We start from the raw sequence: 27614 nt of genomic DNA on the forward strand, positions 1-27614 counted from the left end.
TTCCATCAGAACATGGAGCATTGTTCACCACAACCATCCCCTACAAAAATGCAGATGCCATGTTGAGTCATCCCCTACAAAAAGTAAAGGCTGCGTTTCTGTTGTTATAAAAATTTATAAACTACAAAACCAGATCAATCAGGGAAGCGTTTTTGAATATAGGCAAGTCATGTTACAAAACAGATGCCTGCAATCCAGTGGAAAACGATATTTCGGGAGGTGTTTGGGGAATTTAGCAATCATCCGAAAACCTTTGTAATTGTTTATAGGGAATTTATGCAGTCATACAAAAAAACAGTTTGCAGGCTAAACTGATTAAACAAACAGTGCAGGGAGATGACCAAACAGCCCCCCCGAGAGTTCATTTGCATTTGGTTTTTCCAGTGGAATTTCCATGGTAAAACAGTTTGCAGGCTGAACTCTGACACCAGAACGTTTGCGCTGACTAAAACAGTTTGCAGGCATTCGTTTCCAGTGGGAACCTCGACCAAAAACAGTTTGGACGACGTTTCCAGTGGGAATGAAAGTCATCCACCAACAGTTTGCAGGCTGGCGTTTCCACTGGGAATTTAGGGCAGAAGTCCTACAAAACCATGAACACCAGGGCGTTTTTTGAAACTTATTAATCCACTACAAAACCAGAAATCATAGGCATTCAAAGGCGTATTAAAGAGAAACCAATGAACTGAAGGTGTCAAAAAGCAAAGAAAGTACTTTATTAGAAGAAAAAGAAAATGGTCAGAGAGGATTCAACCCTGCTGATTTGGTAGCCAATTAATTTTGCTTTAAGTAAATTCTCATACCAAGTCATATTTGTTAAATGGGAATTCTTCGTTGGTTTGATGAAATAAATGCTTTATGTTTAAAAAGCTAAATACAGTTAAAATACACTCTAAGACCAGCAAGAGAACAGGAAAGGCATTGTCATCATTAAAGAAAGGTAAAACTTGGCAATGCCCAGAGATGAAAAATCAGCTAATGGAATTTATGACAGGAAAGAATTGGATACCCTCAGAAAACCTCCTTGATTATCATGAACTAATTAAGCCATGAAGGAGTTAATAAACAACTGTGATATTAATAAAGATATTTTAGTCACATAGGAGGATGATATCTACATTCCAGGTAAAAATTCTCAGAAGAAATCTGTTTTACAGTGAATGTGCATCTCAATAAAACAAAAAGATTTGGAAATGAGCTGTAATTGGATAGTAGAAGCTTATCAGAATCATCGTGACCAAAACAGTTTGCAGGCTGAGGCGTTTCCAGTGGGAATTTATGCAACATCCTAACAAAACAGTTTGCAGGCTGAGACAAGCGTTTCCAGTGGGAATTTAAAATCAGCTAAAACAGTTTGCAGGCTGATTTTCCAGTGGGAATTTATGCAAGTCATCTTCCAAAACACAAAACAGTTTGCAGGCTGATGTAATTCACTGGGTGACCAAGTCATCCCTCAAAACAGTTTGCAAGTCTGGGAGGCGATCAGTGTGGAACAAGTCATCCCCATCCAGGCAAAACAGTTTGTATGATATCGTTTCCAGTGGAATTTGTACTGTCATCCTTTAGTTTGCAGGCTGAGGCGTTTCCAGAACTGGAATTTACAAGTCACTGACATGTTTGCAATAAGGCATTTCCAAGGGATTTGGCCAGAAAACAAGAACAGTTTTAGGGAGGCGTTTTCCAGTGGGAATTTATGCAAGTCATCCCCTACAAAACAGTTTGAACCGTTTCCAGTGGGGTATGCACCGTGTCCCTAAAACCAGTTTGCAGGCTGAGGCGTTTTCAGTGGAAATTTATCCAAGTTATCCCCTACAAAACCAGAACAGTTTTTGCAGGCTGAGGCGTTTCCAGTGGAAACTTCATGCAAGTTATCCACTACAAAACCAGAACCGTTTGCAGACTGAGGCATTCAAAGAGAAAAATCTTCGTATTGAAGATGTGAAAAGGAACTGAAGGCTGTCAAAAAGCAAAGAAATGCTTTGCTAGAAGAAAAAGAAGAATGGAAGAAAGAGAGGATTCTTTTAAAGAAGGAGATGCAAAGTTTGGTAGCCAACATAAATTTTGCTTTAAGTAAATTCTTCAGTACGTCACAAATCGAATATTTGTTAAATGGGACCCCTATTCGTCGTTGGTCTGGTGATGAAATAGAAATGCTATTACCTTGCGTAGTTTAAGCCCCAAAGCAAATAAATATTAGCGGGAATTATTTAGATTACCATATCCCTCTAAGACAGTCAGAGATGAATGCAGGACCAGGTATATTGTCATCATTCATAAATTTACTCAAGGCTAAAACTGTGGCAATGCCTGAAACTGACTGTTTATGTATTACATCATTTGATGAATGCAGTATGGTCGTACGACAAGGGAAAAGATATTTTATACCCTCCAAAAACCGGGTTCAGTGTGTCATGATTCGGGGCTAACTAAGCCATGAAGGCAGTTAATATACCATGATTTTAACTGCGATATTACTAAAGATATTTTATTTCACATCATAGGGAGGGATGAATAATTTATGTATAGGAGTAGAAAATTCCTCATTCACAAATCCATCTATTACTGATGAGGAAGTGTATGTATTTGCTGACGCCCAGCATCTCATCAAATTAGTACGAACAATTTTCGAGATTCTGGCTTTCAGTTATCAAATGAGAGACGTGTACTGAGTGGATGTGTTAGAGAGCTTATCATGAGAAGTGTGAGTGACCTGAAGACAACGCGTCGCTTACCTGATAAACATATTACTGTTGCTGGTGTTAAAAGAATGAATGTAAGGTTTGCAGCTCAACTACTGTCAGAGACAACTACCAAGACTTTGAAATACTTTGGAGACAAAGGACTTTTGAAAAGCAAAGAATGGGATGATACTAGTCAATTCATCCACCTGTACGACTCATGGTTTGATCTGATGAATTCCAGAGTGCCCTTCGATAAAAAACCATCCAGACATACACATGGACTTCATCTTGAACAACAATGAAACACATTAAACCGTATGATAGATACGGCAAAGACTTTGAAAGTCCCTGGAAGTATGTGCAGGTATGAATTTCAGAAAGGACTTCTTGTATCATTAGAGTATTAACAAAAACTTCATGAAATGACCAAGTCAAAGTATGGAATTTTATACATATTAACATCTGTTTGCTAGTCTAAAACAAAAGGTGCTGCATATGAACATCCTTCACCTATATCTTTTAAATATAGAATTAGGCCGCATCTATTAGGAAAAGAAAGCCAGCTGGTTGCAGAGAACTGCAATATTGAAAAGAAAATGAGGACATAACTATGGTACATGATGTATCATGCAGTGTCCCAGGTAACAGTGTGCACAGGCAACTGATTATGACCAGAACAACTTAGACCAAGAACTGTGTTTATCTGCTATGCTGTTTGCCTCTCTTGATCCTGATGACTTAGAGATGGATGCTATAGCAGATAAAGATTGTGATGATGCTATACTCCCCTTAGAACTGGAAAATGAGATGAAAACAGAAGGATTGCGTTATCTTGGTGGTTATATAGCTTTTAGATTTCCACAGTTCCATCATCTCGGTTCTCATTAAAACCTGGGGAAGGGACATGGAATGAGGCAGCAAGGTGGGGTCAGGGAAAAGGTTTAATGTCACAAAGTGATTTTTCTTCAGTGAACTTCAAAAAATGCAAAGACATTTTTGTTTTCTGCTAACACGGAGAGAAATCACTGAAACCTGGCAAAAGACGCTACCAAAACTTTAATTTCCTACATGCATCACTACGTACATTTACCCCAAAGAGGTGTTGACAGGGCCTAACACCTTGAGAGTTGGTGACTCGGAATCCTAATTATCTTCATTTAAGAATTTTTTAATAAAATGGCTATCCTTTGAACCGGATTTGAACCAGTGACCTATGGATGTCTGTTTAAGTTTTCCAACTACAGTCCACCGCTCTACCAACTGAGCTATCGAAGGAACTGGCTGAAAAGAGAGCCTTACAGTATAAATGCAAAATAACGGTTACTCGGCAACTCAGCTTCAGTCTTAAGAATCAGGGCTCTTCCTGCTGTCGGCAACACAGACGCGAAATATTGCCAATGTAACGGCGCTTCCCAACCAAGTCTCTCTTCCTTCGCAATAGCAAAGGCAAAAAAAAAAAGACCTTCTTTTTCTATTTGTTTCCCTGACAGTCCGTCTGCTCAACCCAAAAATGGTGCATTATGTCATTTGGCCTCACATTCGGAAGATATATCGCATGCATTCTATACACCACTTTGTTGTATTTTATCTGTTATGAAATTATAATATTTGAAAGGAAACATGACATTTGGGTAATATTAACTGGCCGTTTTTCATCTTGATGCAGGTGCTTATGGGAGAGCAACTCGCTGTCATTTTGCCAGGCTCAAAAAATAGCATAAAATAAAAAAAAATTGTAAAACAATGAAACAGGCATTTGCTCTACATTCACAGAACTGGGTAGGAACAATATCTTTCTACAGGGAAAAAAAAAAAGTTCAAAGAAACTTTTGCTATAATCCTAAAACAGTGTCCTTGAAACAGGCAATAATGGCGCATTAAAATAAAAAAACTTTCCATTCAACGTTTAGCATAACAAGTAGAAAATGAGCCGAAGTTTCTTGGGCGCAATCGAGTTTTCTGTATAGCGTATAATCAAGGCCACCGAAAACAGATCTATCTTTCGGTGGTCTCGGTATAATGCTGCATGATTCGCGGCTCATGAAGCTAACCACGGCCCGGTGGTGGCCTTGCCTATATCGTTGCCAGACGCACGAGTATGGCTAACTTTAGCCTTAAATAAAATAAAAACTAATGAGGCAAGAGGGCTGCAATTTGGCACGTTTGATGATTGGAGGGTGGATGATCAACATACCACTTTGCAATCCTCTAGCCCAGTAGTTTTTAAGAACATAGGGTGGACAGAAAAAGTACGGACGGACAGACAAAGCCAGCACAATAGCTTTCATTTCAGAAAACTAAAAATCGACAGCCGTCAATTTTTTTTTTTATGAAAAACCATTACGCAATGTCGTAATAGAGGTGTTTACCACGGTTCATACCTAATGGCGACTAAACCTGTAAACGAAATTCAGTCACAAAGATTGTGTGTAAATTATTATAAACAAATGTATTGTAATGAATTTCAGTGGAAAATAATCGTTTATTAGCCCAGTTTACTGCAACGAGCTTAACTGGTTTGTGTTTGTATCTAAGAGAGAGAGAGAGAGAGAGAGAGAGAGAGAGTGTAGCTCAAAATTAATTTTATCAAAATTTTTATTGCAAATTTTCCTAGAGAGATTGTAATAGAGAGAGAGAGAGAGAGAGAGAGAGAGAGAGAGAGAGAGAGAGGATTGAATAAGAGAGAGAGAGATTGAGAGAGAGAGAGAGAGAGATTGTGCAACTCAAATAAAATTTTCAGCAGATTTGTTGTTGCGTGTTCTGGCTAAAACGCCAGCGCGGCTGAATGGCATGACCGGTGATAGAAACACGTGGATCGTTGCACCAAAGTGGCGGGCGCTAGCGTCAGAAACTCAGGTATTGCATTAGACGCTGCGTTGATAAAAATCGTCAGCTAGTGTGTGAGCACTTCCAGTAAGACTTCCGTGGCTTCAAAACGCATGTTTGGAATCGCCGCGATTAAGATCGCCTCGTGTAGGCTAAACAGGGCCCAGAACCTTTAAAATCGGTGACACCGGAATCATAATTATAATTATTATAATTTTTTTTTTTTTAAATAAAATGGCTATCCTTCGAACCGGATTTGAACCAGTGACCTATGGATGTCTGTTCACGTTTTCCAACTACAGTCCACCGCTCTACCAACTGAGCTATCGAAGGTGCTGACAACGTTGGGAAAGTCTTAGAATATACATGCAACTATAACGTGTACTCGGCAACTCGGCTCTCCCAGCTGTCGGCACCACAGACTTCAAAGATAGCCTACGTAACGGCGCTCCACCGACCAGGTCTCGCTTCTTTTCTAACATCTTAAGCAAAACAAAGTCATTTCTTTTGTAGCTATTTCCCGACAGTGAGTCTGCTCAACCTGAAAATGGTGCATCATATAATTTTGCCTCTGATTCGGGAGATATATCGCATGCGTTATATATGTATAATTCCGTTTCTTCATCTGTTATGAAATGAATGTCTGAAAGGTAACGTGAGATCTGGGTAATATTATTTGAGTATTTTTCATTCTGAAGCTTAGAGGACAGTAACTCAATGTCCTTTGTGCCTAACTCAAAATGAAAAAAAATAAAAATAAAAATAAATAAATAAAAAGGATAAAACATTTTGATGGTGCATTCTCTCTTGGGTAAACAATCACGGAACTGTGTGGGAACATCTTTTGCATCAGTAAAAAAAAAAATTCAAAAATTTGCTATAAGCCAAGTTTAAATTAGTATCCATGAAATAGGCATGGATGTGTAATATGCCCATCATGACACGTTAGAAATCATTAAAAATTCAATTTTTTTCCATTCAACGTTTAACATAAAAATCGATAGCCGCCGATTTTTTGTTCATATGAAAAACACTTATGCCATGTCATAACAGAAGATCTCGGTTCATACCTAAGTGAATTATTATTAAACAAATTTATCGTAATGAATTTCACTGGAAAGTATTAGTTCATTAGCTCAATTTATTGCAATGAGCTTAACTGGTGTGTGTGTGTGTGTGTGTGTGTGTGTGTGTGTGTGTGTGTGTGTGTGTGTGTGTGTGAGAGAGAGAGAGAGAGAGAGAGAGAGAGAGAGAGAGAGAGAGAGAGAGCTCATATGCAACTCCACAACTTCATAACCTAAAAAACTGAATTATCTCTGTCAAAAACAGGGCGTTTTAACAAAAATAAAAACACGCTGAAAACTTTTGACAATTTTTCAAACTGGCCCCGTAAACGGATTTAGGTCCATCAAAGCAAGACTTTGGTGCACTTAATAACAATATGAACGAACAGATTATTCAACGATACACCGGAAATAGAGTAGATTGTTATGATTTTTATTATCATTATCATCAAAATGAAAACTTTGAACCAGACTTAAAAATCCATTACATTGCAGACTTCAGCAGTATGGATTGTCAAAATGCCAAAATGATTATTTTGTAGTTAACAAAAACAAAAGATAAACATATATAAATAAAAATCATATTTCCATTATGCTTTGTTATAAAAAGTATGATAAATGATTTGCATGTGATAAAGTATCAATCACGTTACTTTCACTGTGTGACGCTCTAATTATTAACAATTGTTATTTATGTCAGGGATAAAGCCATTTATCATCTCGAATGTAAACCAAAACATAAGTGAATCTTTGAAATAATGATGATTCATGATGCCTAATCGCTCATTACAACCCTATAATACATATGAAAAGAGTAGCAACTGGATAACTACGTCCTGTGCATACATATGAGGCCAATCTTTGCATGAGGCCAATCTTTTGCTCTCTCATCTCTCTCTCTCTCTCTCTCTCTCTCTCTCTCTCTCAGCACACTAAGTCATCTGTCTCTCTCTCTCTCTCGTCAATAATCCTAAACAGATATGGCATATGCCCATTATAGCATGTTAGCTCCTGATACAAAAAATTTTTTTTCTCGTAGCTACAACATACAATTCAGCAGCTCCGATTTATTAGAAAATAACTAAAAGTAAACGCTTTGACGTAACAGAGATATTATGACAGTCCATACTTAATGGACAAGAAACATCATACAGCATTTATATCTAAGTAACTGCAAGGGTAAGCTGTTTGTATAATGAATTGGCGTTCTCTCTAAGATCCCGTGCTGGCACAAGGCCACCTTAATCTTAACTATTTTGTCAGTACTTGTAGATGTAGATTTATCATTACTAAATTAGATACTTAAAAGTAGTTAATTCATGCTATAGAAATAGATTTGTTTCTTGTTCATTTTTCGATTTACGAATATATTCTTTAAAACTTAAGAAATCAAGATATTTGCAGAAAGGGGAAATACCACCAAACATACCGTGACCACTAAAAGTGGCCCCTGGAGACAGTCTTAAGTTGCTTATCCGAGGATTTAAACGCACGTGGAGCTTTTTGAATATAGGCAACAGTGCCAAAATGAGATGCCATGTTGATAGAAAATCTGATTCCGTTTCTTGTTACTGCATAAAAAAACTTTATCAATCGTGAACCTATGTAATTGACTTAGAATTCTGCGTAACGAAAAAGACGATATTTGAAGTAATGGGAGAAATAGTGTTATCTCTTTGTTGTTTTTATAATTTAAACGGAGGTTAAAACGTGGAGATGACCAAGCAGCCCCCCTCGAGAGTTCATTTCATTTTGGTTTTAGTATAGTGGGTCCTGATAAGACCCAGCTGACTTCGGAACGCGCGCTTGGAGTCGCCACGATTGAAATCACTTCGCGTTTGGACCTTGGTGACCGATGACCATTCTTTATCTTAACCTCGACCAAATGCAGCCACACGACGACATGCACGAGATTGTCCTTATTTTGGTCAGAAGCGGACTAACCCTGCACTCTATTAACCCTGGTGAACACAAAGCCCAAACGCGAAGTGATTTAATGAAACATGCTAATACTGGGACCCATAAATCATACATTAAGGCAAGAGAAACCAATGTTACGAGGTTTTTGGTCAGTACTTTATCTCAGCAAACTAAGCAGACTGATATCAACCAAAAAGCTACTGATTTGAAACTTTCAGTGTGCAGTGCTTGCCATACCTCAATAAATTCTTTTGGTCAGATTGGGGAGGTAATAAACGAATGTGGAAAAAGCTGTAATTGTAGTAAAAATACACTACGTGACCTGCAGCTACACCGAACAAAAGGTAGCAACTTGATAAAGAATGTATTGGGCCCAGAGATGAAAAATCAGCTAATCACAGATATTGATGCACCACCTGCTCCTTGATTATCGATTATCGATGAATCAACCATGGTAATTAGATATTATACAAGTAAGGAGAAGGACCATTCCTATAAGAAAACAGCAAAATGCTCAGGTAAGTAATTAGATATTATAGTCAACTGTGTTCGTTTACTAACAAAAGTAAAAGAAGTTATGATATCTTATCATTTGTAGCTACACTTACATTCTTCTATTTTGTTGTGCCACCAGAAGAAATCTGACCCGTCTTTTTACAGCCTTGAATTTTCAATAAAAAAAAGGAGAAGGGATTGTTTGAAAATGATACAAATTAAAGAATAATAGATTAAGGAGTTTCAATATGCAGTGGAAACTTATGCAAATCATCCAATGCCTTAGACTTGGAACAAACATTTTGCTAATAAGGCTAATTAAAGGCAAGAAAAATTTCCAGTGGGAAGATAAATGTTTTCTTTATAGAGTTCACTTGAAATAAAAAACTACATATAACCCAAAACATAAATCCCTAGAGATGATTTCTCAAAAACCAGAACAGTTTGCAGGCTGAGGCGTTTCCAGTGGAAGAAATATATATAAGTTATTTTAAAAAACAGTATTGCAGGCTGAAGTTTCCAGTGGTAAAACTTATTTGTACTTTAAAGCCATCCTTTACAAAACAGTTTGCAGGCCAATTGGTCCAGTTTCGTCAATAAAGGAATTTATGCAAGTCATCCATGTGCAGATCGCATCCTATTCCAGTGGGACAAAACAGTTTTGCAGGCTGAAGGCGTTTCCAGATGTATGAATTTATAAGTCATTTCTAAAACCAGAACAGTTTAATAGAGTTAAAGGTTATTTCCAGTGGGAATTTATTTCAGAATTATTTCATCCCCGTACCGTTAAACCAAAACAGTTTGCAGGCAAGATGAGCTGGACCACATCTGGAATTTATTAAAATCATCCCCAGAAAATCAGAACAGTTTGCAGGTTTGAGGCGTTTCGCAGTGGGAATTTATGCTTAAAAAGTCATCCCAAAACAAAAACAGTTATTCATTGCAGGCTGAGGGCGTTTCAGTGGAATTTAAAGAATACGGTCATCAATCTTTTAATGAGGAAAAAAACAGTTTGACACATTCTTAGTCTTACTGGACAATATGAATCGTTAACCAGAACGTATTTTTATATTTTCACACTCCAGGAAAACTGGGGATGCAGCGAACAAGTCATCCCCGAGTTCGGGGAAATGTAAAACAGTTTGCAGGCTGAGGCGTTTCCAGTCCAATTAGTAATGCTGACGTTGGAATTTAATCAAACGGACCTGCGGAACAGAATGGAACACATCCCCTCACAAAACCAGAACAATTTGAGAAAATCCTCCAAGCTTTACAGTCACTCAAGCTCATTTTATGACCATTGTGAATAAAGATTTTCCAGTGGGAATTTATTATCAACTAGTTAAAAATTTCTTTTCATCTGGACAAAACATCCAAGATGCACTTTATAAAAATTATAATTTATAAGGTCCTTTATTAGTAAATTTGAGGCGTTTCCAGTGGGAATTTATCTACAAGGTTATCCCCTACAAAACAGTTTGCAAATGAGGTGTTTGTTATTCATGTGGGAATTTATGCAAGTCATCAAATTATTACAAAACAGTTTGCAGATAAAAAATTGGGGCGTTTCCAGTGGGAATTTATGCAAATGTACCCTGGGACAAAACCAAAACAGTTTGCAGGCTGATGTCATTTTTCCAGTGGGAGTGGCTGCAGTTTATGAGAAAGTTATCCCAAAAACAAGAAACAAATGCAGTTTAGACATTGAACAGGCTGATCAGTTACAATAATATCTCAAATCAGTAACCTTTATTATTATTATTATTAATTTATGCAAGTCATCATAAAAACCAGAACAGTTTGCAGGCTCAGGAGGCGTTTCCAGTTGGGAATTTATGATAGCATTTATTGTATCTTTCAAGTCACAAAACTGTTTTTTGAATGCTGAGGCGTTTCCAGTGGAATTTTGAAAAGTCATCCCCTACAAAACCAGAACAGTTTGCAGGCTGAGGCGTTTCCAGTGGGAATTTATGCAAGTCATCCCCTACAAAACAGTTTGCAGGCTGAGGCGTTTCCAGTGGGAATTTATGCAAGTCATCCCCTACAAAACAGTTTGCAGGCTGAGGCGTTTCCAGTGGGAATTTATGCAAGTCATCCCCTACAAAACAGTTTGCAGGCTGAGGCGTTTCCAGTGGGAATTTATGCAAGTCATCCCCTACAAAACCAGAACAGTTTGCAGGCTGAGGCGTTTCCAGTGGAAACTTATGCAAGTTATCCACTACAAAACCAGAACGGTTTGCAGGCTGAGGCATTCAAAGAGAAAAATCTTCGTATTAAAGATGTGAAAAGGAACTGAAGGCTGTCAAAAAGCAAAGAAGATGCTTTGTTAGAAGAAAAAGAAGAATGGAAGAAAGAGAGGATTCTTTTAAAGAAAGAGATGCAAAGTTTGGTAGCCAACATAAATTTTGCTTTAAGTAAATTCTCCAGTACGTCACAAATCGGATATTTGTTAAATGGGACCCCTATTCTTCGTTGGTCTGGTGATGAAATAGAAATGTATTATCTTGCGTAGTTTAAGCCCCAAAAGCATATAAATATTAGCGGGAATTATTTAGATTACCATATCCTCTAAAAGACAGTCAGAGATGAATGTAGGACGGACCAGGTATATTGTCATCATTCATAAATTTACTGAAGGCTAAAACTGTGGCAATGCCTGAAACTGACCGTTTATATATTACATCATTTGATGAATAGTGTTGCTCAAGTATGGTCGTACGACAAGGAAAAGATATTTTATACCCTCCAAAAAAACCGGGTTCAGTGTGTCATGATTCGGGGCTAATAAGTCGTGATTTTAAGTTAATATACCATGATTTTAATCTGCGATATTGTTAAAGATATTTTATTTCACATGTAAAAGGGATGAATAATTTATGTATAGGAGTAGAAAATTCCTCATTCACAAATCCATCTATTACTGATAAGGAAGTGTAAGTATTTGCTGACGCCCAGCATCTCATCAAATTAGTACGAAACAGTTTTCTAGATTCTGGCTTTCAGTTATCAAATGAGAGACGTGTACTGAGTGGATGTGTTAGAGAGCTTATCATGAGAATTGTGAGTGACCTGAAGACAACGCGTCGCTTACCTGATAAACATATTACTGTTGCTGGTGTTAAAAGAATGAATGTAAGGTTTGCAGCTCAACTACTGTCAGAGACAACTACCAAGACTTTGAAATACTTTGGAGACAAAGGACTTTTGAAAAGCAAAGACTGGGATGACACTAGTCAATTCATCCACCTGTACGACTCATGGTTTGATCTGATGAATTCCAGAGTGCCCTTCGATAAAAAACCATCCAGACATACATATGGACTTGATCTTGAACAACAAAGAAACACATTAAACCGTATGATAGATACGGCAAAGACTTTGAAAGTCACTGGAAGTAAGTGCAGGTATCAATTTCAGAAAGGACTTGTTGTATCATTAGAGTCTTTAAAAAACTTCATGAAATGGCCAAGTCAAAGTGTGGAATTTTATACATATTAACATACAGGCTAAACTAGGATGGGTTGGAGCATCTGTTTGCTAGTCTAAGACAAAAAGGTGCTGCATATGAACATCCTTCACCTGTATCTTTTAAATATAGAATTAGGCTGCATCTATTAGGAAAAGAAAGCCAGCTGGTTGCAGAGAACTGCAATATTGAAAAGAAAAATGAGGACATAACTATGGTACACGATGTATCGCAGTGTTCCAAGTTACAGTGTACAGGCAATTGATTATGGCCAGAACAACTTAGACCAAGAACTGTGTTTATCTGCTATGCTGTTTGCCTCTCTTGATCCTGACGACTTAGAGATGGATGCTATAGCAGATAAAGATTGTGATGATGCTATACTCCCCTTAGAACTGGAAAATGAGATGAAAACAGAAGGATTGCGTTATCTTGGTGGTTATATAGCTTTTAGATTTCCACAGTTCCAACATCTTGGTTCTCATTAAAACCTGGGGAAGGGACAGGAATGACAAGTGGCAAAAATGCAAAAACCTTTTTGAGTCACGGGATCAAAAGGTTTAATCACTTTTATCTTTTTTAAGAATTTTTAATAAAATGGCTATCCTTCAAACCGGATTTGAACCAGTGACCTATGGATGTCTGTTTAAGTTTTCCAACGGAGTCCAAAATCACCAACTGAGCTATCGAAGGAACTGGTTGAGAAGAGAAAGTCTTACAATATAAATGCAAAATAACGGTTACTCGGCAACTCAGTGTTGAGTCTTAAGAATCAGGGTTCTTCCAGCTGTCGGCACCACAACGAAATATTATAACGGCGCTCCCCAACCAACTTCCTTCGCAATAAAAATGCAAAACAAAATCCTTCTTTTTCTGTTTGTTTTGACAGTCCGTGACCCAACCTGAAAATGGTGCATTATGTCATTTGGCCTCACATTCGAAGATATATCTCATATATTCTATATACCACTCTGTTGTATTTTATCTGTTATGAAATTATTATATTTGAAAGGTAACATGACATTTGGATAATATTAACTAACCGTTTTTCATCTTGATGCAACCAGCTTATCTTAAGCAACTCAGATGTCCTTTTGCCAGGCTCAAAAAGACATAAGATAAACAAAAATGATGAAACAATGAAACAGGCATTTGCTCTACATCACAGAACTGGGTAGGAACAATATCTTTCACAGGTAAAAAAAAAAAAAGTTCAAACAAACTTTGCTATAATCCTAAAACAGTGTCCTGAAACAGGCAATAAATGCACGTTAAAATTAAAAAAACTTTCCTTTGATGATAACAAAATGCTATTACTTTGGGCAATCGAGTTTTTGTATAGCATATAAATCAAGGAACCGAAAATAGATTCTATCCTCGGTGGTCTCATTTAATCTGTATGAGTTCGCGGCTCATGAAAATTTAACCACGGCCCGGTGGTGGCCTGGCCTCATCGTTCAGAAATTTGGCTGACGGTTTAACTTTAAATAGAATAAAAACTATTGAAACTAGAGGGCTGCAATTTGGCATTTTGATGATTATTGGATGATCAACATACCACTTTGCAGCCCTCCAGCCCAGTTTTTTAAGATCAAGGGTGGACAGAAAAGTGCGGATGGACAGACAAAAACCGGGTTCAATAGTTTTTCATTTCAGAAATCTAAAAATCGACAGCCGTGATTTTTTTTTCTTTTGATAAAACTGAAGATATGCAATGTCGTAACAGAGGTGTTTATCACGGTTCATATTAATGTTGACTAAACCTTTAAATGAAATTCAGTCACAAAGAAATGTACAAATTATTATAAACAAATATATTGTACTGAATATCATTCATAAATATCTAGTTTATTAGCCCAGTTTCTCATCAATGAACTTAACTGGTTTGTGTGTATACTGTAGCTGAAATTAATTTTATCAAATAGGGATTGTAATAAGAGAGAGAGAGAGAGAGAGAGAGTGGAGAGAGAGAGAGAGAGAGAGAGAGAGATTAAAGTGAGTCAAATAAAAATGTTCTTCAGCAGATTTACTGTTGCGTGTTCTGGCTTAAAAGCGCGGCTGAATATATGACCGGTGATAGAAACACGTGGATCGTTGACAAACTGGCGGGGCTAGCGTTGAAACTCAGATATTGCATTAACGCTGCGTTGATAAAAATCAAAGATTGTGAATGAACACTCCAGTCAAGATTCTTCCGAAACGCGTGCTTGGAATCGCCGCGATTTGATCGCCTGTGTAAACAGGGCCTAGAACCTTGAAAATCGGTGACACCAGAACATAATTATAATTATAATTATTAAAGAATTTTTTTAAATAAAATGGCTATCCTTCGAACCGGATTTGAACCAGTGACCTGGATGTCTGTTCACGTTTTCCAACTACAGTCCACCGCTCTACCAACTGAGCTATCGAAGGTCCTGAAACGTTGGGAAAGTCTTAGAATATACATGCAAAGTATAACGTGTACTTAACAACTCGGCTCTCCCAGCTGTAACCACAGACTTAAAAGATAGTCTACGTAACGGCGCTCCACCGACCAGGTCTCGCTTCTTTTAGCCAACATCTAAAGCAAAAGAAAGTCCTTCCTTTTGTAGTTAGAACTGACAGTGAGTCTGCTCAACCTGAAAATGGTGCATTATATAATTTTGCCTGTAATTCGGGAGATATATCACATGCATTATATATTTATAATTCCGTTTTTCATCTGATTATGAAATGAATGTCTGAAGTCGTTGTGTGAGATCTGAGTAATATTGTTTGACTATTTTTCATTCTGATAGCTTTGAGGACAGATCCATGAATTTGCCTAAAAAAAAAAAAAAGATTATATTTATATATATATACATATATAGAACTGGAAAAAGATAAAACAAATATTATGCTATAGTATACATATATATATTTAGATAAATAGTTATATATATATATATATATATCATATAAAAAAAATGGGGAAAAAACATTTTGATGGTCCATTCAAGCTGGGTAAAAAATCACGGAAACTGTTTAATGTACAACCTATGAACATTTGCAACAGTAAAAAAGTTAAAAAAATAAAAAAATTTGTTTCACAAACCTAAATTAGTATCCATGAAAAGGCATGGATGTGTAATACGCCATCATGAACGTTTAAAACATTAAAAATACAATTTTTTCCATTCAACGTTTAACATAAAAATCGATAGCCGCCGATTTTTGTTCATATGAAAAACCCTGATGAGTAATAGAAGATCTCAGTGAGATACCTAAGTGAATTATTATTAAAAAAATTTATTAATGAAACTGGAAAGTATTAGTTCATTAGCTCAATTTATTGCAATGACTTAACTGGATGTGTGTGTGTGTGTGCGCGTGTGTGTCCATCGTGTGCACCAACTGGAGCTATCGAAGAGAGAGAGAGAGAGAGAAAGCTCAGGCATTGCTCCACGACATCATAACCTAAAAATGAATTACCTCTGTCAAAAACAAAAATAAAAAACACGCTTCTGAGGGCTTTTGACAATTTTTCAAACTGGCCCCGTAAACGGATTTAGGTCCATGAAAGCAAGAACGGCGCTTAATAACAATATGAACAAAACAGATTATTCCACGATACAGCGGAAATACAGTACGTTTTTATGATTTTTATTATCATTATCATCAAAATGAAAACTTTTGAACCAGCCTTAAAAATCCATTATGTCATTTATCATTTGCAGACTTCGGAAGATATATGGAATGTCAAAATGTCAAATTGATAAATTTTTTATTTTAACAAAAACAAAAGATAAACAAAAATGAATGAAAATCATATTTCGATTATGCTTTGTTATAAAAGTATAAAAGTGATTGCACATGATAAATTATCAATCACGTTACTTTCACTTTGTGACGCTCTAACTAAAAATTGTTATTTTTGATAAAGATAAAGCCATTTATCATCTCAAATGTAAACAAAACATTTGAATCATTCACAGAAATGATGAACAATGATGCCTAATCGCGCATTAAAACCATATAATATAAATGAAAAAGTACCAACTAAAACAGTGTCCTTGAAACAGGCTACCATGAGGCATTAAAATAAAAAAATCTTTCCATTCAAGTTTGCATTCTCTCTCTCCCTTTCTTCGAGCACAATCGAGTTTTCTTTATAGCGTATAATCAAGGCCACCGAAAACAGATCTATGTTTTCGGTGGTCTCGGTATATCTGCATGAGCCGCGGTTCATGAAACTTTAACCACGGCCCGGTGGATTTTTGCAACTTTATATCGTTGCCAGATGGTCACGAGTATGGCTAACTTTAACCTGAAATAAAATAAACACTACTTGAGGCTAGAGGGCAATTTTGGCACGTTTGATGATTGGAGGGTGGATGATCAACATACCACTTTGCAACACTCTAGCCCAGTAGATTTTAAGATCATAGGGCGGACAGTAAAAGTACGGACGGATAGACAAAGCCGGCACAATAGCTTTCTTTTCAGAAAACTAAAAATCGACAGCCGCCGATTTTTTATTCGTATGAAAAACCCTTATGCAATGTCGTAGCAGAGGTGTTTATCACGGTTCACACCTAGTGGCGATTAAACCTTTAAAAGAAGTTCAGTCACAAAGCGTTTGTGTAAATTATTATAAACAAATATATTGTAATGAATTTCAGTGGAAAATAATCGTTTATTAGCCCAAGTTTACTGCAGTGAACTTAACTGGTTTGTGTTTGTATGTAGAGAGAGAGAGAAAAAGTGTAGTTTCAAAATTAATTTTATCAGTTGTTAAAATTTTTTTAGAATTGTAATAAGAGAGAGAGAGAGAGAGAGAGAGAGAAAAGAGAGAGAGTCCTTTTATTTATTTTATAAGAAAGAGAGTCTTCAACAGGGATTGTAAATATAGAGATTTAGAGAGAGAGTCTTCAAAATAGAGAGAGAGAGAGAGAGAGAGAGATTCAAACTCAAATAAATTTTATCATTTAGATTTATTGTTGTGTGTTCTGGCTAAAATGCCAGCGCGGCTGAATGGCATGACCGGTGTTAGAAACACGTGGATCGTTGCACCAAAGTGGCGGGCGCTAAGCGTCAGAAACTCAATACTGCATTACACGCTGCGTTGATAAAAATCGTCAGCCAGTGTGTGAACACTCCAGTAAGACTCCGTGGCTTCAAAACGCATGTTTGGAATCGCCGCGATTAAGATCACCTTGTGTGTAAACAGGGCCTAGAACCTTTAAAATCGGTGACACCGGAATCATAATTATAATTGCTTAAAAGTTTTTTTTTTTTTTTAAATAAAATGGCTATCCTTCGAACCGGATTTGAACCAGTGACCTATGGATGTCTGTTCACGTTTTCCAACTACAGTCCACCGCTCTACCAACTGAGCTATCGAAGGTGCTGGCAATGTTGGAGAAAGTCTTAGAATATACATGCAAGTATAACGTGTACTCGGCAAAGCTTAAGGCTCTCCCAGCAGTCGGCACCACAGACGCAAAGATAGTCTACGTAACGGCGCTCCACCGACCAGGTCTCGCTTCTTTTCCAACATCTAAAGCAGAACAAAGTCCTTCCTTTTGTAGCTATTTCCCGACAGTGAGTCTGCTCAACCTGAAAATGGTGCATCATATAATTTTGCCTCTGATTCGGGAGATACATCACATGAATTATATATTATAATTCCATTTTTTCATTTGTTATTAAATGAATGTCTGAAAGGAAAGTTATATCTGGGTAATATTATTTGACTATTTTTCATTCTGAAGCTTAGAGGACAGTAACTCAATGTCCTTGTACCGCGCTCAAAATAAAAAAAAAATAAAAAATAAATAAATAAAAAAGGATAAAAACATTTTGATGGTGAATTTTCTCTTGAATAAACAATCACAGAACTGATGGTAGGGGGAACATCTTTGCATCAGTAAAAAAAAAAAAAAAAAAATCAAAAAATCTGCTACAAGCCTAAATTAGTATCCCTGAAAAGACGTGGATGTGTATTATGCCCATCATGACACGTTAGAAATAATTAAAAATTCAATTTTTTCCATTCAACGTTTAACATAAAAATCGATAGCCGCCGATTTTTTGTTCATATGAAAAACCCTAATGCCATGTCGTAATAGAAGATCTCGGTTCATACCTAAGTGAATTATTATTAAACAAATTTATCGTAATGAATTTCACTGGAAAGTATTAGTTCATTAGCTCAATTTATTGCAATGAACTTAACTGGTGGTGTGTGTGTGTGTGTGTGTGTGTGTGAGTGTGTGTAGAGAGAGAGAGAGAGAGAGAGAGAGAGAGAGAGAGAGAGAGAGATGTAATTTTCTCTGTAAATTTTTCATAGGGATTTTAATAACCTTCACTGGAGAGAGAGAGAGAGAGAGAGAGAGAGAGAGAGAGAGCTCATATGCAACTCCACAACATCATAACCTAAAAAACTGAATTACCTCTGTCAAAAACAGGGCGTTTTAACAAAAATAAAAACACGCTGAAAGCTTTTGACAATTTTTCAAACTGGTCCCGTAAACGGATTTAGGTCCATCAAAGCAAGACTTCGGTGCACTTAATAACAATATGAACGAACAGATTATTCCACGATACAGCGGAAATACAGTACGTTTTTATGATTTTATTATCATTATCATCACAATGAAAACTTTGAACCGGCCTTAAAAATCCATCACCTTAAAAACTTCAGCAGTATGGTATGTCAAAATGCCAAAATGATAAATTTGTAGTTAACAAAAACAAAAGATAAACAAAAATGAATGAAAATCATATTTCGATTATGCTGTGTTATAAAAAGTATGATAAATGATTGCATGTGATAAATTATCAATCAAGTTACTTTCACTGTGTGACGCTCTAACTATTAACAGTTGTTATTTATGCCAGGGATAAAGCCATTTATCATCTCAAATGTAAACCAAAACATAAGTATCATTGAAGTAATGATGATTCATGATGACTAATTGCGCATTACAACCCTATAATATGAATGAAAAGAGTAGCAACTGGATAACTACGTCCTGTGCATACATAGGCTACCATGAGGCCAATCTTTTGCATGCATTCTCTCTCTCTCTCTCTCTCTCTCTCTCTCTCTCTCTCTCTCTCTCTCTCTCTCTCTCTCTCTCTCACGCACACTAAGTCATCCATCTATCTCTCTTCTCTCCGTCAATAATCCTAAACAGATATGTAATATGCCCATTATAGCATGTTAAGCTCCTGATACAAAAATATTTTTTCTCTCGTAGCCTACAACATACAATTCAAAAGCTCCGATTCATGAAAAAATAATTAAACGTAAACGCTATGACGTAACAGAGATATTATGACAGTCCATACCTAATAGACAAGAAACATCATACAGCATTTACATCTAAGTAACTGCAGGGGTAAGCTGTTTGTATAATGAATTGGCGCTCTCTCTAAGATCCCGTGCTGGCAAAAGGCCGCCTTAATCTTAACTGTTTTGTCAGTAATTGTAGATGAATATTTATCATTACAAAATTAGATACTTAAAAGTAGTTAATTAATGCTATAGAAATAGGAGATATATTTCTTTTTCGTTTTTCGAATTACGAAGTTATTCTTTAAAACTTAAGAAATCAAGATATATGCAGAAAGAGGAAATGCCTCCAAACATACCGTGACCACTAAAAGTGGCCCCTGGAGACAGTCTTAAGCTGCTTATCCGTGGATTTAAACGCACGTGGAGCTTTTTGAAATATAGGCAACAGCGCCAAAAGGAGACGCCATGTTGATAGAAAATCTGATTCCGTTTCTTGTTATTGCATAAAAATCTTTATCTGTCGTGAACTTTTGTAATTGACTTAGAATTCTGCGTAACGAAAAAGACGATACTTGATAACTGTAATGGGAGAAATAGTGTTATCCCTTTGTTGTTTTTTTATAGATTTGGCAGATATGCGGAGGTTAAACACGTGGAGAGGACCAAATAACCCCACCCGAGAGTTCATTTCATTTTGGTCCTGATACGACCTGACTTCGGAATGCGCGCTTGGAGTAGCCACGATTGAAATCACTTCGTGTTTGGACCTTGGTGTTAACCAGGATTAATAGAGTACAGGGTTAGTCTACTTCTGACTGATGACCATTCTTTATCTTAACCTCGACCAAACGTAGCCACACGACGACATGCACGAGATTGTCCTTTTTTTTCAGAAGCGGACTAACCCTGCGCTCTATTAATCCTGGTTAACACCAAGTCCCAACGCAAAGTGATTTAATGAAACATGCTAATTGTGAGACCCATAAATCATATGTAAAAGCAAGAGAAAGCAATGTTACGAGGTTTTTGGCCAGTACTTTATCTCAGCAAACCAAGTAGACATCAACCAAAAAGCTACGGATTTGAAACTTTCAGTGTGCATTGCTTGCCATACCTCAATAAATTCTATTGGTTATATAGGGGAGGTAATAAACGAATGTGGGAAAAGCTGTAATTGTAGTAAAAATACACTACGTGACCTGCAGCTACACCGAACAAAATGTAGCAACTTGATAAAGAATGCATTGGGCCCAGAGATGAAAAATCAGCTAATCACAGATATTGGATGCACCACCTACTCCTTGATTATCGATGAAGCAACCCATATAACGACCAATAAACAACTGTGCATGGTAATTAGATATTATACTCAAGTAAGAAGAAGTATGATATCTACATTCCTAGGTCTGGTTGTGCTAGAAGAAACATCAGCAAATGCTCAGGTAAGACATTCAACTCTTAGAATTCATTATTGTAAAATAATTCGTAACTTTCTTTATCTTCACTGTGTTCGTTTACTAGCACAAAAAATGAACAAGGTATTTTGGTTATAGAATATTTGGTTATATTTACCTTTATTATATACATCTTCATTTTCAGGAGGGCTGCTGTAGCTACACTTACATTCTTCCTATTTTGTTGACTTCCACCATTTTCGGTGGAATCTGCTTGTTTGTCTACCCGTCTTTTACTAACTTTACAGCCTTAGATATATTTTTCAAGTATTTTGAAAAAAAGTATTCTATGAAAATAGGCTATTGTTCTGCAATAATGATACAAATTAAATGGAATAATACTAATTACAGGCTTTAACTGACGCAATATGCAAGTTCTTGGGGGAAGTTGGATTAAATATTGGCCAATGCCTTAGACTTGGGACAGACGGTGCAAGCGTATTATGTGGCACTAATAATTCAGTTCTAATTAAACTCAAGAAAAAAATCCTTCAATCGTTGGTGAAAGGTATGATAAATGTTTTCTTTACAGAGTTCACTTGAAATAAAAATACAGGCTTACATATAGCCCAAAACATAAATTACAATAACTTACTAGAGATGATTTCTTTTGAGTAAAACAGTTCTCTCTCTCTCTCTCTCTCTCTCTCTCTCTCTCTCTCTCTCTCTCTCTCTCTCTCTCTCTCTCTATATATATATATATATATATATATATATATATATATATATATATATATATATATATATATGTGTGAGTGTGTAAAACTTATTTGTACTTTATGCAGGTTGTGTGCCATAGCTTGCAACTAGCTTGCAGTAAGGCTGTCGAGACTATTCCTAGAAAAGTGGACTTTCTTGCTCACCAAACATACAATTGGTTTATTTTCTCCAGTTCTCGTCAGACAGTGTATAAAGACATGTACAAAACAATCAATGATGGCACAGCTCCTCTGAAAATAATGGCACCCTCAGGAACACGCTGGCTGTCCATTTTTCAATGTGTAGATCGCATCCTATTCCAGTGGGACGAACTGAAATTGCACTTTCAGTTAGTAAAGTCAAAGGAAAAGTGTTATACGGAGTAAATGTTGCACCAGATGTATGCTGATCCGGTTAATAAGCTGTATTTGGAATTTCTAAAGCCAATTTTGGGACAATTTAATAGAGTTAACAGGTTATTTCAGGGCGAAAATGTGTCTTGCTTGAAGTTATTTTCAGATTTGGATTATTTCTTTAGGTGCCTGATACAGCGTACCGTTAAACCAGGTGTTATTCAGCGCACAGAAAATTTGACTAGCATGAACTGTCAAGATGAAACAATATTATTATCACATCTATGGAGTCAGATCTGGGAGCACTCTTTTTTATTCAGTTAAATGAGTCCCAGATTGATTCTAATGCAAAAATTGAAGCACGACGGAGATGGACAGTTTTCTAAGAGGAGTTTGCATGCAGGTAGCTAAGCGCCTTCAAAATAATTTAAACATGCTTAAAAGCATGACTTTGCTTTCTCCCAAAATTGCAACTAGTTCAGTCATGCCGAAAGTGACAGAATTGTTATTCATTGACACCCAGTTGAGGGTGACTTGTCAAGTCTGGAAACTGAGTGGAAACAGGTAATAGAATACTGTCTTTTTGGATATTTCAATCTTTTAATGAGGAAAATATAGGCAAACTTGCTAGTATCCTGACATATTCTTAGTCTTATTGGACAATATAAATCTGCATAACCTTTTTTAGAATGTATTTTTATGTTTTCACACTCCAGGTAAATCTAGTTGACTGGGGAGATGCAGTGAACAAGGATCCTATCGAGTTCTGGGGAAATGTAATGGAGTATAAAGACGCAAGTGGGGAAAATGCATTCGAAAAGCTAGCTAAATTTGCCTTGAAAATTTTATGCCTTCCAATTAGTAATGCTGACGTTGAAAGGGTTTTCAGCCAAGTAAATTTAATCAAAACGGACCTGCGAAACAGAATGGAACACGATCTCTTATCAGCAATACTGTATATACGGAGTGCTATGCGTTGTCATGAAGGAGAGGAAGCAAAAAAATGCAGGTGTCCAAATTTTCATCCAAATGAGAAAATCCTCCAAGCTTTACAGTCAGTCAAGCTCATTTTATGACCATTGTGAATAAAGATTTGTCTCACGCATGTCAAAGAATTCCATTTTTCATTTCATTATCAACTAAAGTTAAAAAATTTCTTTTCTTTTTCTGATATTACACAATTTTTATTACAGTTTTGAAAGTGTGAAAAGAAAAGGCTAATAGTTTCTTTTGTCTGTACTTAGATGCACTTTATAAAAATTATATATTCTATTTTCGTTAAGGTCCTTTTATTATTATCGTGAATTAAGATTATTCTTATACATTTCAAAGAATTATGTTTTATTTTTTTTACAGTGGTTCCTCTCTCTTTGCTGTAATAACTTTTTCTACAGTATTCCCAAGCATGGAAAAATGTGTATTAATTTTATTTTTGTACTTCCAAGTAGTGTATGAAATGGAATTTTTCGTTATTCATGAAATAATTGCACACAAGAACTTGGTTGATTGATTTCACTTCCTTCTTCATTACTAAAGCATATTATCAACTCACAATTTCCTATCCAGTCACTATTTCATGTTGGATAAAAAAATTGGGCTACTTTTCAGGCGATTGCCGCGGGTTTTAAGGCTTTGTACCGCGGTTTGAATATCAAGTCATTTGGCAACCCTGGCTACTTGTTCCGTGTATGGATGCAGATCTAGTCAGAGGCGAGAGGAAAATCCGAACGTGAAATTTCATCATTTTCCTAAAGATCAGGAAGTGCAACAGAAGTGGCTGCAGTTTTGCAACATCACTCCTGTTAATATTAAAAATGGAAGAGTCTGTAGCGTGCATTTTGAATCTAATAACTATAAAAGAAATTTCAAGTACGAGCTCCTTCAGGTACCAAAAACAAGAAATGCAAATTTATTGCAAGAGGGTGCTGTCCCTACTCTCACTCTACCGACATTGAATGCTAAGCTTTGAATCCAACAAAGTTTAATTCTTATTAAATCAGATCAGTTACAATAATATCTACAAATCATCGTAACCTTTATTATTATTATTATTATTTTTTATTGCGATGCGTGTGAGTGCATCATAAAGCATATCACATGTCGTATCTTTTAGTTTAGACTTGAAACTGCAAACATGCAAATCAGGATAGTCTCCAATACGCAAATTATTCACGAGAATAGCAAATAAATATTATTATTATTATTATTATTATTATTATTATTATTATTATTATTATTATTATTATTGATTTTGGTGCATGAGTAGTATTAATATGATAGCATTTATTGTATCTTTCAATTAAATTGTTCAGTCTGCAATGATAAAATCTGTTTTATAGTGAATGCTGCAACTGAACGAAAGGAGAAGGGAATTGAAAATGAGAAGAGTAAGGAGTTTCCAGTGGAAATTTATGCAAGTCATCCCCAACAAAACCAGAAGCGTTTGCAGGCTGAGGTGTTTCCAGTGGAAATTTATGCAAGCCATCCCCTACAAAACCAGAACCGTTTGCAGGCTGAGGGCAGTTGAAATTTAGCAAAAATCTTCAAAACCTGAAGAGGCTGAAGTTTCCAGTTGAAATTTATACAAGTCTGTCAAAACAAAGAACATGTTTGCTAGAAGAAAAGAAGAATGGAAGAAAGAGAGAATTCTTTTAAAGAAAGAGAATGCAAAAGTTTGGTAGAAGAAAAAGAATGCAAGATAAAGATTTTGCCGAGATAAGTTTTGCTTTAAGTAAATTCTTCAGTGCGTCACAAATCGAATATTTGTTAAATGGGACCTCTATACTGTACGTCGTTGGTCTGCTGATGATATAGAAATGCTATTACCTTGCGTAGTTTAAACCCCAAAGCATATAAATATTAGCGGGAAATATGTAGATTACCATATCCCTCTAAAACAACATTTAATCGATGGTTATCAAAGATGAATGTAAAACCAGGTACATTGTCATCATTCATAAATTTACTGAAGGTTAAAGCTGTGGCAATGCCTGAAACTGACCGTTTATATATTATATATTATTTGATGAATGTAGTGTTGCTCAAGTATGGTCGTACGATAAGGGAAAAGATATTTTATACCCTCCAAAAAAGCAGGTTCAGTGTGTCATGATTCGGGGCTAATTAAGTCGTGATTTTAACTGTGATATTACTGAAGATATTTTGTTTCACATCATAGGGAAGGTTGAAGCAGCAGGGTATATTGTTGTTGGTATGGTCAATGATCTAGGCCCTACAAATGTAAAATTATGGAATAATTCAGGTATAGGACTAGAAAATTCTTCATTCACAAATCCATCTATTTGTATGTGTATGTATTTGCTGACGCCCTGCATCTCATCAAATTAGTAGGAACAATTTTCTAGATTCGGGCTTCCAGTTATCAAATGAGAGACGTGTACTGAGTGGATGTGTTAGAGAGCTTATCATGAGAAGTGCGAGTGACCTGAAGACAATTCATCGCTTATCTGATAAACATATTACTGTTGCTGGTGTTAAAAGAATGAATGTAAGGCTTGCAGCTCAACTACTGCCAGAGGCAAGTGCCAAGGCTTTCAAATACTTTGGAGACAAAGGACTTTTGAAAAGCAAAGAATGGGATGAGACTAGTCAATTCATCCACCTGTACGACTCATGGTTTGATCTAATGAATTCCAGAGTGCCCTTCGATAAAAGACCATCCAGACATACATATGGACTTCATCTTGAACAACAAGGCAACACATTAAACCATATGATAGTTACGGCAAAGGCTTTAAAAGTCATTGGAATTAAGTGTATGTATAAGTTTCAGAAAGGACTTGTTGTATCATTAGAGTCTTTACAAAAACTTTATGAAATGGTCAAGTCAAAGTATAGAATTTCATACATATTAACAAACAGGCCAAACTGGGATGGATTGGAGCATCTGTTTGCTAGTCTAAGACAAAAAAGGAGCTGCATATGAACATCCTTCACCTGTATCTTTTAAAGATAAAATTAGGTCTCATCTATTAGGAAATGAAAGGCAGCTGGTTCCAGAAAATTGCAATGTTGAAAAGGAAAATGAGGACATAACTATAGTACTTGATGTATCGCAGTGTTCCAAGAAACAGTGTACAGAACAACTTAGAACAAGAACTGTGTTTACCTGCTATGCTTTTAGCCTCTCTTGATCCTGACAACTTAGAGACGGATGATATAGCAGATAAAGATTGTGATGATGCTATACTCCCCTTAGAACTGGAAAATGAGATGAAAACAGGAGGGCTGCGTTATCTTGGTGGATATATAGCTTTTAGATTTCCAAAGTTCCAACATCTTGGTTCTCATATAAAACCTGGGGAAGGTTGTTGACAGGGTCTAACACCTTGAGAGTCGGTGACTTCGGAATCCAAATTATTTTTATTTAAGAATTTTTTAATAAAATGGCTATCCTTCGAACCGGATTTGAACCAGTGACCTATGGATGTCTGTTTAAGTTTTCCAACTACAGTCCACCGCTCTACCAACTGAGCTATCGAAGGAACTGGCTAAGAAGAGAAAGTCTTACAATATAAATGCAAAATAACGGTTACTCGGCAACTCAGCTTGAGTCTTAGTCTTAAGAATCAGGGTTCTTCCAGCTGTCGGCGCCACAGACGAAAAATATTGCCTATGTAACGGCGCTCCCCAGCCAAGCCTCCCTTCCTTCGCAATAGTAAAGGCAAAACAGACAAAATCCTTCTTTTTCTGTTTGTTTCCTGACAGTCCGTCTGCTCAGCCTGAAAATGGTGCATTATGTCATTTGGCCTCACATTCGGAAGATTTATTATCGCATATATTCTATATACCACTCTGTTGAATTTTATCTGTTATGAAATTATTATATTTGAAAGGTAACATGACATTTGGGTAATATTAACTGACCGTTGTTCGTCTTGATGCAGGTGCTTATGGGAGAGCAACTCGATGTCCTTTTGCCAGGCTCAAAAAATAACATAAGAAAAACAAAAATGATGAAACAATGAAACAGGCATTTGCTCTACACTCACAGAACTGGGTGGAGACAATATCTTTCCATAGGTAAAGAAAAAAGGTCAACCAACTTTTGCTATAATCCTAAAACAGTGTCCCTGAAACAGGCAATAACGGCACGTTAAAATTATAAAAAAGAATAATTTTTTTCCATCCAAAGTTTAACATAAGTAGAAAATGCGCCGAAGTTTCCTCGGCACAATCGAGTTTTCTGTATAGCGTATAATCAAGGCCACCGAAAATAGATCTATCTTTCGGTGGTCTCAGTATAACGCTGTATGAGCCGCGGCTCATGAAACTTTAACCACTGCCCGGTGGTGGCCTGGCCTCTTATCGTTGCCAGACGCACGATTATGGCTAACTTTAACCTTAAAATAAAAACTACCGAGGCTAGAGG

At 36.5% G+C, this 27614-nt stretch overlaps 5 non-coding genes across 5 annotated transcripts; all 5 read right to left on the reverse strand.

Annotated features, from left to right (window-relative positions):
* Positions 1–3864: 3864 nt before the first annotated feature.
* On the reverse strand, positions 3865–3956 carry TRNAY-GUA (transfer RNA tyrosine (anticodon GUA)). Its single transcript is given in 2 exon segments — positions 3865–3900; positions 3920–3956. It is a non-coding gene; the product is annotated as a tRNA-Tyr (tRNA).
* A 1792-nt stretch (positions 3957–5748) lies between these two features.
* TRNAY-GUA (transfer RNA tyrosine (anticodon GUA)) lies at positions 5749–5840 on the reverse strand. Its single transcript is given in 2 exon segments — positions 5749–5784; positions 5804–5840. It is a non-coding gene; the product is annotated as a tRNA-Tyr (tRNA).
* Positions 5841–14777: 8937 nt separating this feature from the next.
* On the reverse strand, positions 14778–14867 carry TRNAY-GUA (transfer RNA tyrosine (anticodon GUA)). The gene is given in 2 exon segments: positions 14778–14811; positions 14831–14867. It is a non-coding gene; the product is annotated as a tRNA-Tyr (tRNA).
* A 2861-nt stretch (positions 14868–17728) lies between these two features.
* On the reverse strand, positions 17729–17820 carry TRNAY-GUA (transfer RNA tyrosine (anticodon GUA)). The gene is given in 2 exon segments: positions 17729–17764; positions 17784–17820. It is a non-coding gene; the product is annotated as a tRNA-Tyr (tRNA).
* Positions 17821–26635: 8815 nt separating this feature from the next.
* On the reverse strand, positions 26636–26727 carry TRNAY-GUA (transfer RNA tyrosine (anticodon GUA)). The gene is given in 2 exon segments: positions 26636–26671; positions 26691–26727. It is a non-coding gene; the product is annotated as a tRNA-Tyr (tRNA).
* Between the last annotated feature and the right edge of the window lie 887 nt (positions 26728–27614).

This window comes from Macrobrachium rosenbergii, chromosome 41, assembly GCF_040412425.1.
Source record: "Macrobrachium rosenbergii isolate ZJJX-2024 chromosome 41, ASM4041242v1, whole genome shotgun sequence".
In the NCBI taxonomy this organism is placed as follows: domain Eukaryota; kingdom Metazoa; phylum Arthropoda; class Malacostraca; order Decapoda; family Palaemonidae; genus Macrobrachium; species Macrobrachium rosenbergii.